Below are 14481 nucleotides of genomic sequence, written 5' to 3' on the forward strand. Positions count from 1 at the left end.
ATCCCTCCTCCACAATAAAAGAATTCCATTCTTCTCATTAGTAAACCTATATTACAGAAAATTGTACTCAATTATTATTATTATTAAATTTTCAATTTTGTCAATAGAGATTTGTGGAAATTTGTTCTCTTTCTGGTTATGTAACTGCCTACATAATATTCTTGATATTTCCTCTGGCCTGCAAAGCCTAGATATTTACTTTTGAGCCCTTTACAGAAAATGTTGCCAATCCCTGACCTAGAATATTCTCTTATGTCTCTTATTGTCACAAATGCTGAGTAAAGATAATTCTCAAAATCATTTTATAAGCTCATGTTTGTTGAGTGCTTACTATGTAAAAAGCTTTTCTCTTGTGGGAGAGGCACTACTATTTTCAATTTATGGTGTGCAGAAATTGAAGTTCAGAGCCTTTCCTAAGGTCGCACACTGGTGAGTGAATGAACCATGATCTAAATCTGGTGTTCCTGGCTGCAAAGCCTGGGCTTTGTGACCTTGAGGAAGTTACTTAACCTCTCTAAACCTATTTCCTCATCTGTAAAATGGGGATTATAACTACAGTACCATCTATATCATAGAGTCAATTTAAGTATTAAATTAATTAATATAAGGAAAGCACTTAGAATAGCTCCAGTGGAGAACAGTCAGAAATGGGCTGGAGGTCCAATAACAAGAAAGAGATCAATAAAACAGTTTATTATTTAGAAGGAGTTGATAGAGAATAGTTCCCAATTCAGCTGGCAATTATATTTTCACTTATTACAGAATCTGTGCTATTTGATTAAGGTTTGTTAAGAAAAAGAACCTAATACATTATAAACATGCAAAAATTAAACATTACATTTAAATGACTAATGCAGATGTACTAAAGTAGTTGAGAGAGCCAGTTGCGCTCATACCACCTGGCTTGTTCTCAGCTTTGCTACTTGCTAGCTGTGTGACCTTGGTCAAGTCACTTAACCTCTCTGATCCTCAGTATCATCTTTTGTAAAATGTGGATTATAAATAGCCTACCATACAGGAATGATGTTAGGATTTTGTAAAAAAAGCATCAAGATACCTAATACAAGGCTTGCCATAAGAATGAGCTCAGTAAAAGCCAGTTCATTTCTCTTGGCCTGTAGCCTTTCTAAATTGACCCAAAGCTTAAAAGACAAAGCAAGGCAAAACTGAACAACAACAAAACAAACCAATGTAAAAAACCCCAAACAAACAAACAAAACCCAACTAATTGATTGGGTGTTGGATGGTAGGGAGACTATAAGGAAGGAAAAAAATGAAAGGCCCTTACTGGAGTTACCAGATAAAATAATAAACAGTGAATTTTTTTTTTTAGTATAAATATATTCCAAATATTGCATGAAGCATACTTACACTAACTAAATATTAATTAATATTAATTAATGATTTAATCGTTTATCTGAAATTCAAATGTAACTGGGCGTCAGGTATTTTTATTAACTAAATCTGGCAGCCTAGACATGACAGAATTTAGTAAGAAATCTCTGACCCTGCACAGCCAATAAGACTCAGGATTCAAAAGAGCCTAATGTGTTTCCAACTCTCTAACTGCAAAGGCTTCAAGGAAAAGGTTGACCCTACCGTCTCTGTCTCTGCCAAGCAAAGGGCAGAGAAGGGAAACCCTATGTGAGCGATTCTGCCACCCGTGCACCCTCTGTGGGAGCCTGGTGCAGAGGCTGCTGGGAAAGCCTTGGCAGCCTGCCCGTTGTCCCCTTGGGTCCCTCTGCCCCAGGCTTGCCTTTGGGTGGGGCCCTGCGGTTACAGTGTGGTGACTCTTTGTCTCTGCACCCCTGCCACGCCCTGCTTAGTCCACCTGGGGGTGGGGGTGGGGGGAGAAAACAGGTTGGAGGAGGGAAAAAAAGGCTTATCAACTTAACATTTTTCTTAGCTGGTTTGTGCTTTGCTGTTCTGGCCTGCAAAACTTTAATTATTACTTTGATGCAGAGTGGCTGCAGATTGTCATTGCCAGGCCTGATTTAATAGCCTGCTTGCACAAAGTCCGACAGAGATTGCTTTTGTTGCACTTTCGAACAGCTCGTGACGGTGGCTCTTTTACGTTAAGGAGGAAACTCTGTGGTTAAACTGTAGCCTAGGTATTTTTAGAGCCGTTACCATGTTAACCGAATTTCGTACATTTCACCTGCAGGATATGCAGTAGTGCTCAGGGCCTACCCTAAACTCTAACAAAAAAATATGATTTAACGGTGGTTAATACTGTGTTTAGGACCAGCTCCACGTTATCAGAAAAGCTACATACCAAATACATGGGCTGCTAAGAATCCCTTCTTGGATGGGTGGTACTGTGCCATTAGAGAGTATTTTTTTCCTTAATACATAACAATTTGAAGGAACCTAACCAAAAGGCAAAAATTGGTTAGTTCTAAAGGTCAGAGCCTGAAGGCAGTGACCCATTTGTTAATCATTAAGCTTTTCTAAGCCGTCTCTGACAGAATTCTGGCTTTCTGCCACTTCTCTGGTCATTTTAAGCTGCAAATTCTTGTACTGTTTCAGTTTTTAAGTAGGTAGCAAAGGTTATGAGAAAGACATCACTTGTTAGTTATTTTCCCTTATCAAACGTCTTTAGGGTTTTGGAAGGCAGAACTGTTCTCTGTTAAGGGAATCTTCTTAACATCCCAGCTACACAGCATTTAAAGATGGACCAGCGGGTCCTCTAAAAAGGGGGAGTTTCTAGCTATTATTCCCATGTTAATTAGCTTCCAAAGATAAGCAGGAAATGAGTGAGAGGACAGCTACTTAGCGATTAGGTGTTAGTTCCCAAATCACTGCTATCCACTCCAATAATCCCAGCAGGAAAAGTTCAAGAAAGAGGAGCATAATAACCACTATGTATTCATCATCTGTCATCAGTTAAAAACTAGAAGAGCTTTAAAATATTTTAAATGTATTTTGAGAAGCCCAACGACGTGCAAGTGATATGACGTTTCATTCCCAAATGTAATGCCAGTTTATGCTCTAGTCTATCTGAATTAAAGTTGATTTGTATACCAAAACACTGCCATAAACAAAACTAAATTGTGGGTAGCCAAGGGACATTAAACTGCTAAAACACTTGCTACAACATTGAACATTGGAATAGTTCTTCTCTATTTCTCAAGGGAAAAAATACACAGTCAAACCTTGCTTATCCGTAACCCAAACTTCCGGAAGGCTGAAGTATTTGGAATTGCTCCAAATTCTGAAGGGGGAGGTGGGGAGACGGATGGAGAGGCAGAGATGGATGGGGGTGGGAGAGAGGGAAGGAGGGAGACAGAGGCAGAGACAGAGCAAGAATATGAGAACTAGCAGAAAGCAAGCAAGTCAGCTTTTAGAAGTCGACCTGAAGCCCTAGCAACACTGGAAAGAGACCTGGAGGTTACATCTGATTGGCTTACCAGCCAGAAGGAATGGTGAGCTCTGATTGGCTGGTGATGATGTCTCCAAACAACCAGCCTTTTTCAGGAAAGCAAATTTATGTGGCAGAAGGGATAAGAGACAGAAGCAGGCAAGAAGAAAAAGAAGAGAACAGGGCAAAATGAATGGCAGATTATTTATAACAGAGGTGATGACTGAGATTAAAATGAGAAAAATAACAACACCTATTTATGTAACTGCTTACAGTTTACAAAATGCTTTTACATGTAATCATTTGATAGTGTCTTTTCAAAGACCAGCAGGACCCCCAGAAGTTAAAGAGCATGCCCCACATCACTCAGCTACTAAGAAAAATAGCTGAGGTTCCACAAATCCAACACTTTTGATGTCGCGCAAGTATTGTGGAGATATTGATTTGGAGATATCCTGCAGGACAGAGAGCAGTAAATGCTCTGATCACAGAAAAGAGAATCAGAAGCTTGTACATCAGCCTGTAGTTTAGTAGGAAATGCAAATAGGGGTGAAGGGCTCTCTGCCCTTCATGATCGCAGACCTTGAAAACACAGACAAAGGGAACATCTCTGTGGGTATTTCAAAGGGGAAATATTATGGTACAAACGAGACTTGTGTCTTGAGAGCTCAGAGGGCAGCTCTGAATATATTTCACTGGGGTGTATCACAGTCTTCTTGCACTTATCATGTAGAAGCTGGATACCTAATTATTTCTCCCATCTCTCCTTGAAAACCATTCCTTCCTCAGGCTTAGTAAATAAGCATCACCATTCACCCAGTTGCCCAAGCTAAAAACCTGCAAGTCATCTTTGTCTTTACTTTCTCCCCATACCTGATTTATCAGCAAGTCATGTAGATTCTATTTCCAAAATGTGTCTTGAATCAGGCTACTTCTGCCCATCTCTGCAGTCACCATTTTCTCTTCCTGGCCACTGCAATAGCTTCCTAGTTGATTTCTCTAATTTCTTACAGCCCGTGTTCTCCAACTCTTGCCCCCTTCCTTTCTTTTTTTTTTTTTTTTTTTTAAAGATTTTATTTATTTATTTTTTCCCCCAAAGCCCCAGTAGATAGTTGTGTGTCATAGCTGCACATCCTTCTAGTTGCTGTATGTGGGACGCGGCCTCAGCATGGCCGGAGAAGCAGCGTGCCGGTGGGAGCCCGGGATCCGAACTCGGGTCGCCAGCAGCGGAGCGCGCTCACTTAACCACCAAGCCACGGGGCCGGCCCCCCCTTCCTTTCAAATCCATTCTCTGGACCATGTCAGCTCCTTGCTTAAAATTTGCCCTGAGAATAAAGCTCAAAATCCAATCTATGATCTGGCCCCAGTTTACTTTGCAGCTGTTTGCCTAGAACTCACCACTCTAGCCACCGAGGCCTCACTTCAATTATGAAAACACACTGCAGTCTTTCTAGCTGAAGAGGCTTCAGTTTTGCTGCTCCCTGTCTCCATATCATCCATGGCTGACTCCTTCTCCTAGTTCATGGAACCTACACAGATAAGGCTTCTCTCACAAGCCTAAGTAGGAGTTTCCCTTCATTCTCACTCATAGTACCTTTTTATTAACTTCTTGTGATTTCTCAATCAGAAATTGTGTGTTTTTATTTGATTTCTTGTTTATCATCTTCTTTCTATATGTCTTCCCCCTAATAGTCATTAGGCTCCATTAAGGCAAAGACCAAGTTGATTTCCCTCACCACCATATCCTCAGAGCCCACAACAGTGGTATGTGGGAAGTAGTGTTTGCTGAATGAATGAATGACTACTGGGGCATTGACATACCCTGCATGCCATATTACCTATGCACTGATAAAGCCATGCATGTGGGGACATGGTGCTTCCTGTTTGTGCCCTGTTATTTGTTAATCCTGTTGGAGTTGTGAGCACTGACACAGCTGCCATCATTTGGGAAGTTTTATGGTATCTCAACACCACAGTTTCTGGAAAAGGGAATGGAATCTTGTTTGGGCTGGGACTCAGAGGATAGCACAAATTCACTCCCGAAGGTCTATTAGCAGTAAACAACTGAAATCCATCCTGAAATTGGAGGTTTACTAAAGATAGCTATTTTGTAGCACGTAGGAAAGTGTGATTTTGGTTTGCTCCTGAGATTCATGTGCTGAAAGGTATTCATTCTTTATTAGAGCCTGGAAAGTAGAGGTCCCCACTCCCCAATAGTCAAGAAAACTGTGCTCTTTTCTTGACAGTCTGTGGAGCTCATATATTGGCCATAATAAAGCCTATATCTATTTTTGATTTGCCAAAGTTATGCCTGTGAATGATGAATACACCTTTAGCAAAATGAATAATTCCATAGAGATTTCAAAATCACAATGGAATCCATATCTTAGTCAAGGTATTGCTGCTTTGATTACCTTTGTTTCAACATTCTAGTTTTGGGGATTTCTTAGCTGACTGTTACGGGTCCCTTTGAAAATGTAGTTTACCATGGTGCCCTCTGGTGGAATCAAATTCGGACATTTTTAAAACTAAAGCCTTATCTAGTGAGAATGCATCACTCTCTGTTTCAGAAATGAAAGGAGCAACTCTAAAAAAAAATGTCCATAAACTATAAGAAGGGTTCTCTTGTTATTGGGGGACTGAAAGAAATCCATGCCTCAGAACACTTGCTTGCAAATTCAGGGATAGAGCTTGCAGGTGCTGCAAAGGAAGGGCCATCATGTAACTACATGTAATTCCAACTCCATTAGAATGAAGGCCAGGAGCCATGACATTTCACATCACCTGGCAACATGGAAGCTGAGTAAGTATTATATTGAGAAGGTCAAAAGAAGGTTATAGCTATTACAGTGTTTGCAACAATATTCATAAATAGTCATGAACACAAGAGGGAAGTAGAATTTGGCTGTGGTTTATTGAGAACCAGTGGAGATTCATTTCATAGGACTTTTGTCATTAGATTCCTCATCAGAGTTGACCAAACCACAATGTGTCCATCAAAATGGTAAGGGTTACAGTGTTGGTTCCTTTTCAACTGTTGTGACCATGAAATTTAGTGACTCCTTGATAAAGCAGCTTTCACTTATCTCCACAAAGTGAAGGTCTCTTGGAGACAATCCAGGCTACATACCACAGGGATCCTTCTCAAGGAATTTAGATCATTGGACCAGCCAACTATAGAAAGATGTCAATGGAATTACAAAGCCCTTCTCTGAGGACTTAGGGTCTTAAGACAGAGGGAAGCAGTATTATGCCATGTAGATCAGTTTCTATATTTGTTCATGTGAATGCGCTAAATAAAACTCTCATTCAAAATAAAAATTAAAAAAGAAAAAGAAAACATAGTGTTTGATCATCTAATCCATCAAAGTGTCTGCAAATTATTTAGTGATTATTTCAGTATTCAAGTTTCCTGAAAGGTGGAATGTAGGGTGGAGAAACAATGAGTTGTGACTATAGCACACTTGCATTTGGTCAGCTTGTTGCTTTCCTTACTGAGGACCTTTCTTTGAAACTTTCTGCACCTCAAATTAAAATAAAAACAACTACCAGCTCATCTAAAGTAGTGGTTTTCAAAGGAGTGGTACTGCCCCCTAGGGGGTGTTTTGGGACCATTTTTTGTGGGGATGGTGTCTCCAAGTGTCTACATGATTATGGGGCTGTCACTGACATTCAGTGGGTAGTGGCCAAGGAGGAGCAGTTCCACCTCATGCTAGGTTTTCCCATCACCGATTCATGTAGATATAAAACCTGTATGTAATTATCTAAGTCTAGGAACAAATTCAGTTTTACATAAAAACACTAATATTTTTTGCAAGGTTTTAATATACACTGAATTTTTCAGAAATACCAAGTCCAATGTAAATTGAGGGAAGATTGTACTTTGTTGTTTTGTTTGGAACTTTACCAAGAATTCTTCAGCATTTTTGAAAACTGTAGTATCAATGGCCACACAAGGTATCTGAGTACTCCAAGAGCACAACTGTAATCATTTCTATTCGTAACATCCAATTTAAAGTGATTCTACAAGTAGGTGTAAGTGTCTGACTCTTTCACTGTGTCTTCTAGGGTAGTTGTACCCAAGCATTTTCAATTATTATTAATATATTCCTTCCTTCTTCTTTATATTATAGTTAGGTAATTATATTGATAGTTTTGAAATTATATGCATTGGTAGGTTATATTATCCATGAATTTCATTTTAGGGTAGTAAAGGATGTTATTAAAAATTACTTGTTATTAAAAGAGGTCATTGGGGTGATAGTGAAAAATACTAGAGTAAAGAACTCTGAAAACCCTCTCCTCCATAAAACCAATGAAAACATTGGTAAAATTGTCAGAATGAACATTTTCAGAACTCCAAAAATTAACCACAGACTTGCAGCAATCAGGGGAGCATTTGTTCAAGAACAATGGCTGCATATAAGTAAAAACAGTGAGATTTGTTTGGTTTTACCTTGCTCTATTCCCATCATGCCCCTCCCCAGCTCTGTAATAACATTGAAAACCAACAGCCTGCAATCAGGGTAAAAGCCAGTAGCCTGGCAGCCAGTGGAAGAGTTAGAGCTCCTTCCAAATCCCATTCCCAGAGAATTATCATTATTTGACCTGTCTGGTGGCTCTCTGAAACATCCCACTCAGAACACTATCTATATGTGACTTGACTCAGAGCACACCCACTCACTGTAAACAACCTTTTTCTTAATAGAAACAACTGTCTATTATTTTTAGAAAAAGAGTCAGGGGCAATTGTTTAACATTACAGCTGCCAGAGGTAGTAGATAACAGTTAGGGCTTACCAAAAACCTCAAATGAAATGCTAAAGAAAGATAAGTCCATAGGGATGTTTGAAAAGCACAGACATATTACTGGGAATCTAGAAGGCCAAGCGCGTTCACAGGGATGTGAGCATATCCAGGGCTGTGTTTAGGAAAGAACTGAAAAGGACCTAAACTCTCACTTCTGTCTAACCTAGAGGCTCTGTATAAGCAGAAAGTAAAAGCTAAGGCAGAGTTGCACACTGCCTGTTGGAGTGTTGAAGATGTGCGTCAAACAGACACAGAGCCCCTTGGCAAAGACTGGGGCACTTAATGGCTCCAGGCATTTAAGGAAATCTTTGTCCAATCATAAGGCAAACACTAATCTAGCCAGCAGAGACTCCAGTGGCCACCCATGACAAAGAAATCAGACATTAAAGAATTAGTTCAGACAAACCAAACAACCAACCAACAACAAACAGCAACAAACAGCAACTACAGCAAACCACTGGGAGATGGGAAAATCTGATTTCAAGAGTTGTCATATTATATTATTTAAAATGTAAGTTTTAAACAAAAAATTAGGATACATGTAAAGAAACAAAAAGCATGGTCCACACACAGGACAAAAGCAGTCAATAGACTCTGTCCCTGAGAAAGACCAGACATTGTACTTATTAGAGAAAGATTTAGATCAGCTATTTTAGTTGCATCAAAGAACTATGAAAAATCATATCTTAAGAAATATATGAATGTATGAGAATGATTTCTCACCAAATAGAGAAGATCAATAAATAGACAGAAATGATAAAATAGAGCCAAATGGAAATTCTGGAGTTGAGATGTAAAATAACAGAAGTGAAAATTTCACTAGAGGGACTCAACAGAAGACTTGAACAGGTAGAAGAAAGAATCAGCAAACTTGAAGATAGGTCAACTAATATTATCAAGTCTGAGGAGAAAGAAAAAAGAATGAAGAAAAAATAAACAGAGCCTCAGAGACCTGGGGAACATTATCAAGTACACTAACATATGCATAAGGGAAATCACAGAAGGAGAAGAGAGAAAGGAGCAGAAATAATATTTGAAGAAATAATGCCTCACATTCCAAATTTGATGAAAACCATTAATATACACATCCAAGAAGTTCAACAAACTAAGGATAAAATCAAAGAGATTCACACCTAGACACATCATAATCAAACTGTTGAAAGACAACAACAAAGAGAATCTTGAAATGGCAAGAGAGAATGATTCATCAGGTACAAGGCATCCTCAATAATATTAGCAGCTGATTTCTCATCATAAACCATGGAAGTAAGAATGCAGTGGCAATGACATAGTCAAAATGCAGAAAGAAAAGTCTGTCAACCAAGAATTATATATCCAGCAAAACTATCCTTCAAAAACGAAGGTGAAATCAAGACATTTTCAGATAAACAAAAAACAGAGAATTCATTGCTAGGAGACCTGCCCTACAAGAAACACTAAAGGGAATCCTTCAGAATAAAATGTGAGGTCACTAGACAGTAACTCAAATCCACATGAAGAAATAAAGAGCACTGGTAAAGACAACCATATAGGTAAATATAAAAGACAGTATAAATATATTTTTTATTTGTAACTCTTTACCTAATTTAAAAGACAACTTTATAAAGTAATAATTATAAATCAGTGTTGATGTGCACACAATGTCAGATGTAATTTGTATGACTATAACAGTACAAAGGAAGGTGGAGGGAATGGAAGCAAAAGTTTTGTATACTATTGAAATTATGTTGGTACTAATCCAAACTACATTGTTATAAATTAAGATGTTAACTGTAAGCGCAGAGAAACCACCAAGAAAATGACTTTAAAAAACACGGTAAAAGAAATGACAAAGGAATTAAAATGGTACACTAGAAAATATCTACTTAATACAAAAAAAGGCAGTAATGGAAAAATTGAGGAACAAAAAAAGACGTAAGATATATAGAAAACAAATAGCAAAATGGCAGCCATGAATTCTACCATTTCAGTAATTACATTAAATGTAAATGGCTTAAACACACCAATCAAAAGGCTGAGATTCACAGAATGTGTAAAAAATCTGATTCAACTGTATGCTGTCTATAAAAAACACACTTTAGATTCAAAGACACAAATAGGTAGAAAGTAAAAGGATGGAAAAAGATACACTATGCACAAAGAAACCAAAATAGAGCTGGAGTGGTTATACTAATACCAGATAAAATAGACTTTAAGACAAAAACTGACAAAGAAGGACATTTTATAATAATAAAAGCATCAATACACCAAGGATATATAACAATAATAAACATTTGTGCACCTAACAACAGAGTCCCAAAATACATGAAACAAAACCTGCCAGAAGTGAAGGGAGAAATAATAGTTGACGACATCAATACCACACTTCCAATAATGTATAGAACAATCAGACAGAAGATCAATAAGGAAACAGTGGATGTGAACAACACTATAAACTAATTAGACCTGACAAACATACAGAACATTATACCTCAAAACAGCAGAATAACAAATTCTTCTAAAGTAAACATGGAACATTCTCCAGGACAGACCCTATGTTAGCTCATAAAACAAATTTCAGTAAATTTAAAAGGACTGAAATCATACAAAGTATGCTCTCTGATCACAATGAATAAAATTAGAAATCAGTAACAGACAGAAATTCACAAATATGTGGAAATTAAACAACAAATACCTAAATAACCAATGAGTCAAAGAAGACATAACAAGGGAAATTAGAAAATACTTTGAGATGAATGAAAACTAAAATAAAACACATCAAGCCTTATGGGATGCAGGAAAGCAGTGCTTAGAGGAAAGTTTGTGGCTGTAAATGCCTAATAAAAAGAAAAAGATCTCAAATCAATAAACTAACCTCCCACCTTAAGAAACTATAAAAAGAAGAGCAAACTAAACCCAAATGAAGCAGAAGGAAGAAAATAATAAATATTAGAGTGGAAATCAACAAAATAGAGACTAGAAAAACAATAGAAAAAAATCAATGATTTATAGATTCAATACAATCTCTATCAAAATCCCAGCTGCCTTTTTTTTTTTTCAGAAATTGACAAGCTTATTTTAAAATTCATATGGAACTCAAGGGATGTAGAATAGCCAATGTAATCTTGAAAAAAAAAGAAACAATAGTTGGAGGATGCACACGTCCCAATTTCAAAACTTACTATAAAGCTATAGTAATCAACATAGTGTGGTACCGGCCATAAGAATAGACATACAGATCAATGGAATAGAACTGAGAGTTCAAAAATAAACCCACATGTCTAAGACAAACTGATTTTCACAAGGTGCCAAGACCATTCAATGGGGGAAAGAGTAGTCTTTTCAACAAATAAAGCTGGGACAACCAGATATCCACATGCAAAAGAATGAATTTGTGCTTTAATATAAATTTTATTATTATTCAGGTATGGTAACGCCAACAGATCAGGAGATGACTGCAATTGAAAAGACAGTTTGTTATACACACAGATCCCAAGAGAAGCAGGCATGCTACACTCTGGGTTGCCACATGGGGAAGCGTCTAGGTCATTTGGGAGGCAGAGGGAGAGGAGGAAATTGTGGGCAAGAGCCTTTATTGTGGTTTCCATGGGAAGAAACAGATGAGCCAGGGTAAACAGATTTAGGATTGGCTAGTTTGAATAATTTTAGCTGCCTCTGGGGTATAGGGGCTGTCCCTAGTTGTATAGTACCTGGCCCTGGGGTAATTAGGGCAGGTGAATAGTGGCCCAGAGTGTGAAGCCTGATAAAAGAGCCCATATGGGCTCTGGATTGGTTGGTTTGCATTTGAAAGGAACACTCAGGGGTGACTTGTTTACTATCTCTAGGAATTGGCTAGCCCTGCAAGGGACAGTCTTTCTAGGGTCAGCAAGTCCTCAGATATCAAATCAGCAGAATACAGAAGATAAAAGACATGCTTAATACAAGTTGGACCCTATCTCATATCATATACAAAAATTAACCCAAAATGGATCAAAGATATAAATGTAAGAGCTAAAACTATAAAACTCTTAGAAGAAAATACGGGTATACATCTTCATGACTTTGGCTTAGGCAACGGTTTGTTAGACACTAATAGCACAAGAACCAAACTAAAAATAGGTAAACTGGACTTCATCAAAAGGAAAAATTTTTGTGCTTCAAAGAACGCTATCAAGAAAGTGAAAAAACACACAGAATGGTGGACTATTTGCATGTCATATATCTGATAGTTGACTTTTATCGAAAAAACATAAAGAACTCTTATAATTCAATAATAAGAAGATAATCCAATTAAAAAGTGGACAAATGATCTGAATAGACATTTTTTCCAAAGAAGATGTAAAAATGGCCAATAAGCACATGAAAAGGTGCTCAACATCATTAGTCATTAGGTAAATGCAAATCAAAACCACAATGGGATTATACCACTTAACACCTACTAGAATGGCTATGAAAAAGGGACAATAACAAGTGTTGACAAGGATGTGGCAGCATTGGAACCCTCATACATTACTGTTAGGAATGTAAAATGGTGAAACTGTTTTGAAAACCAATTTGTCAGTTCTTCAAAAAGTTATAATAGAGTTACCATGTGACTTAGCAATTCCACTTCTAAGTATATACCTAAGACAATTGAAAATATATGTCCACACAAAAACTTATACATGAATGTTCATAGCAGTATTATTCATAATAGTCAAAAAGTTGAAGCAATCAAAATGTGCATCAATTGATGAATGGATAAACAAATGTGGTTTATCCACATAATGGAATATTATCCAGCCAAAAATAAGAATGAAGTACTGATTCATACTAACATGGATGATCCTTGAAAACATTGTTAAGTGAAAGAAAAGGCAGAGCAAAAGTTCACAAATTGTATGATTCCACTTATATGAAATGTCTAGAATAGTCAAATCCATAGAAACAGAAGGTAGATTAAGAGTTGCCAGAGGTGAGAGTGGGGAGATACTAGTAATGTGCATGGAGTTTCTTTTCCAGGTGATGAAAATGTTTTCGAATTAGATAGAGGTGATGGTTGCAAATCAAAACCACAACTTTGTGAATATACTAATATACTAAAAAACACTGAATTGTAAACTTTAAAAGGGTGAATTTTAGGGCCAGTCCCATGGCTTAGTGGTTAAGTGTGTGCACTCTGCTACTGGCAGCCTGGGTTCGGATCCCGGAGTGCACCAATGCACTGCTTGTCCGGCCATGCTGAGGCCGAGTCCCACATACAGCAACTAGCAGGATGTGCAACTATGACATACAACTATCCACTGGAGCTTGCGTGGGGGGAAGGAGGAGGATTGACAATAGATGTTAGCTCAGAGCCAGTCTTCCTTAGCAAAAAGAGGAGGATTAGCACGGATGTTAGGTCAGGGCTGATCTTCCTCACAAAAAAAAAAAAAAAAAAAGGTGAATTATGGTATGTAAATTATATCTCAATTAAAAAAAGATGTTGGGTTGGTATTAGTTTCCTCTGGCTGCTGTACAAATTACCCCAAGCTTGGTGGCTTAAAACAATACAAATTTATTTTCTCATAGATCTTGAGGCTACAAGTCTGAAATCAGTTTCACTGGGCCAAAATCAAGTAGTTGGCAGGGCAGTGCTCTCTCCAGAGGCTCTAGGAGAGAAGCTGTTCCTTGCCTCTTCCAGCTTCTGGTGGCTGCCAACACAACATTCTTGACTTGTGGCTGCATCACTCTAATCTCTGCCTCTGTGGTCACATTGCCTCCTCCTCTTCCATGTTTGTGTCAGATCTCTCCCAGCATCTCTCTTACAAGGACACTTATGACTTGATTTAGGGTCAACCCAGATAATCCAGGATAAGCTCCCCATCTAAAGATTCTTAACTTAATCATGTCTGCAAAGACCCTTTTTCCTTATAAGATAAAATTTACAAGTTCCAGTGATTAGAACCTGATATATTTAGGTGGCCATTATTCAGCTTTCTATAGGGTTTGATTGAGCTGAGAATCACTAATCCACAAGATCACGGCTCCTTAGTATGACTTACAAGAATTCCAATTTTCCTCCAACCTTGCTTTGTAGCTTCATCTCTTTCTCTTGGGTTCTCTGATCTAGCCTCACTGAACTTTATGCCATGATTTGTCATACCTCCACGCCTTTGTATACATCGCTCCCTCCACTGAATATACTCTCCTCTTTGTCACACTCCCAGTCCTTTAGGTCCTTATTAATCATTTCTATCTGAATCTTTCCACAGCTTCTCTAAGAAAAAGTGACATCTCTATCCTGTTTACTGTCATAGTGCTTCTATTTTGACACATATCACATGGTATTTTTTTTTTTAAAGATTTTATTTA

General features: G+C 37.9%; 1 protein-coding gene across 3 annotated transcripts in view; it reads right to left on the bottom strand.

The window, feature by feature from the left end:
* Window positions 1-14481, bottom strand: part of RNLS (renalase, FAD dependent amine oxidase) — a 264787-nt gene that overhangs the window by 83936 nt on the left and 166370 nt on the right. The window lies entirely within an intron of this gene.

This window comes from Ceratotherium simum, chromosome 6, assembly GCF_057802395.1.
Source record: "Ceratotherium simum simum isolate JZ-2026a chromosome 6, ASM5780239v1, whole genome shotgun sequence".
In the NCBI taxonomy this organism is placed as follows: domain Eukaryota; kingdom Metazoa; phylum Chordata; class Mammalia; order Perissodactyla; family Rhinocerotidae; genus Ceratotherium; species Ceratotherium simum.